The sequence below is a fragment of the Pinus tabuliformis genome, chromosome 1_2, assembly GCF_031772625.1.
Source record: "Pinus tabuliformis cultivar Carrire ecotype Pingquan chromosome 1_2, CPIR1, whole genome shotgun sequence".
NCBI classification, from domain to species: Eukaryota; Viridiplantae; Streptophyta; class Pinopsida; order Pinales; family Pinaceae; genus Pinus; species Pinus tabuliformis.
Genome location: NC_142298.1, coordinates 646556806 through 646560123, shown reverse-complemented (window position 1 = coordinate 646560123; position 3318 = coordinate 646556806). Strand labels below are relative to the sequence as shown.

At 37.7% G+C, this 3318-nt stretch overlaps 1 pseudogene; it reads left to right on the top strand.

Annotated features, from left to right (window-relative positions):
• The first annotated feature begins 903 nt into the window (after positions 1–903).
• LOC149207346 (UDP-glycosyltransferase 89B2 pseudogene) lies at positions 904–2856 on the top strand (annotated as a pseudogene).
• Positions 2857–3318: the final 462 nt, after the last annotated feature.

The following is a 3318-nucleotide window of genomic DNA, read 5'->3' as shown; positions in this document are numbered from 1 at the left end:
CGTCATTTCTTCACTATCTAATGGAAGGATTTAAAAAATTGATAAAAAAAACTTTTTGAAATAAACAATATACCCTTAACACATTTAACGACAAAACATTTATTACTCTCTATAATGAGATTATATCCCCCAATCTAGAAATCAAATGAATTAAACAATATATCTCTTAATATATACATAATATTTACCAACTTTTTAAATAAAAGTTTAATATCCTCAACTCATAGCTCTTCTACTTTGATTTTAGTTTCATGTCAACATCACTCTTCCACTCTCTACACTAAAATTATATCCTCCAATCTAAAAAATAAAAATAAAAACTAAACAATATATCTCTTAATATATACATAATATTTACCAACTTTCTAAATAAGAATTTGATATTCTCAAATTAGATGTCACTACCTAACTCTTCTACTTTGAATTTAATTTCATGTGAAGATCACTCTTCTACTCTTTATAATAAGATTATATCCCACAATCTAAAAATCAAATAAATTAAACAATATATCTCTTAATATATAAATAATATTCACCATCTTTCTAAATAAAAGTTTAATATCTCAACTTGGATTTCACGACGTAGCTCTTCTACTTTAATTTTTATTTCATGTCGACATCACTCTTCCACTCTTATAGCTACGTGCCTTGTGAATGCATTTTCTTATCATGGTCAACTACACATTTCATGTGATCTGAATTGTTTTTAAGTTTCATCACCATCCATGTGATGGAGTGAATTATTTTTAAGTTTTGTATTCGTGGGGATGTTCCCACGCAGAGAGCATACGCAAGCTCTGTACGCCAACTTCCGTGTCACAACATAATTCGTCCACTCTATAGAGCTCTGGTTTTGATTTCCTGCCCACACAATTTTCCACCTTTTGCTTCTTATTTAAGTCAAAAGAGCGCAGTTATTACCACTCTGATCATAAATCACTATAACCAGCTCAAATCTGGAGAGTCACTGTACTGGAATCGCAACATGGAGAGGAGACCTCATGTTCTTGTATTCCCATTCCCAGCACAGGGCCATATGATTTCCCTGCTCGATCTCACCTACACCCTTGCCTCCCATGGGCTCTCTGCAACGGTCCTCACAACTCCTCGAAATCAATCCCTCTTGAATCCTCTTTTGCAGAGAGCTTCATCGGAGGGCCTTCAGATTCAACCTCTTATCATTCCGCTCCCTCCTACTGAAGGCCTCCCCCCGGAATGTGAAAACGTGGGGAACCTTCCTACGCTTCAGCTCATTCCACTCTTCATTTATTCATTCAGGCAGCTCGCTCTTCCAATAGAACATTGGTTCCAACAACAGAAAAATAGCTCAGATGGGTTTGGTCCTCCTGTCTGCTTAATCAGCGATTTATTTTTGGGATGGACTCACGACACAGCTGCCAAGCTCGGGATACCCAGGATAGTATTCCATACCTCTGGTGCTTTTGTTGTTTCTCTCGGCTATTCTCTCTGGAAACACATGCCCCAATTAATGGATTCTGAAGACGAAACAGTACATTTCCCCGAAGTACCGCATCTTGCTAATTTTCCTAAGTGTCAAATCTCCCCTTTTGCACTAATATACCAGAGATCAGATCCTGTATGTGAATTCATCAGATATACCATGAATTTGAATTTGAAAAGCTGGGGTACTCTTATCAACACTTTCTATGATCTAGAATCTCTTTATATCGACCATTTGCACAGGGTTGTTTCAGGCAGGCCTGCTTGGTCTTTGGGTCCTCTGCTACCTCCTGCTGTCTTCGAGACGAAGCAGAGAACAAATATGATTGAGAGAGGGAAACGCACTTCAATTGATGAATCAGTATGCCTGCAATGGCTGGACTCTCGGGAAAAGAAGTCTGTTATTTATATTTGCTTTGGCAGCCAGGCCTGCCTTTCAAATAAACAAATCCAGCAAATGGCAGCGGGGCTGGAGGCAAGCGAAGAGTCCTTCATATGGGTCATCAGGGATACTCCAAATGGTATGCCTGCTGATGAATATGGTGTGATTCCACAAGGTTTTGAAGAGAGAATGAGAGGAAGGGGTCTGTTAATTAAAGGTTGGGCACCTCAGCTCTTGATTCTGTCACACCCCTCTGTTGGGTGTTTTCTTACCCACTGCGGGTGGAATTCTACACTGGAAAGCATCACACTGGGAGTGCCGCTGATAACATGGCCCATGACCGCTGATCAATACTATAATGCTAGGTTATTGGTGGAATATCTCAAGGTTGGAGTCAGGTTTTGTGGAGGTGCCACCACGGTGCCAAACAAAGATGACTTGAAAATAGCAGTCAAACAACTGCTGGGAAGAGAAGGAGAAGAAATGAAAAGAGCAGAGGAGCTAAGCAAGGCGGCCAAAGCAGCAGTGCAAGAAGGGGGGACCTCTTACAGGAACATGGAAGCCTGTGTGAGTGAGATCAAGAAGTTGATCGTGCAGCCTAGTTAGTCTCTGCGTAACAAGTAACCAGTCCAATTGCTGATGTTCCTTTCGATGAATAAGACTAGTAGTATCTGCCACTTGCAGTTGGGTGTTTCCCTGTTCCCTGATTCCTCTGAAATTGGCTTCAGAGTTCCTATTTGGAACATCTGTTGCTGTAAAATTGTCATCCTTTTTCTCCTGGGAATCAGATCACAAAAAACTTATAATTTTACAAAAACATTGTGATCTCTCCTGTTATACCCATTCGGCGATCCAATCTGCTATGCACCACAAGATGTTTATTTTAATTGTGATTAGAATCTTAGAATTTAAGGTTAGACCTATAGTATCAGCAGGAAGGTAGGTTTTTGTGTGATAGGTTTAAAGTTAGAGTTATATAGTATCAACTGGTTCGCGTGATAGCTTCAAGGTTAGAGTTATATGTGATAGGTTTAATGTTAGGGTTATAGTATCAATTGGGAGGTAGGTTTAAGTGATTCACTATTTAATATATAGGCAAAGCCTAATTTATAGAGTAAATGGTTTTTTTATTGGAATCTGGCAATACAATTTCAAGTAAGATTATGATTTTTTGTTATTTAAAATATCTTTTTCAATGCAGAAATAGTTTTAGTACCCTGAAAAATATCTTACAGATTAAACAATTTAGCTCAAGTTTTTAAAAATTTCTAGGGGATTTTGGCTAAAATTTCCTATTTTAACTATGGTTAAATATTATATGACAAAAAACACTTGGCAGTGCTTACTAATAATATGACAAGACACTTTATTGAAACCTACAGATTAAACAAATTTAACTCAAGTTTTTAAAAATCTCTACTGGGTTTTGGTTGAAACGTCCTATTTTAACTATGGTTAACTATCATATAACCAAA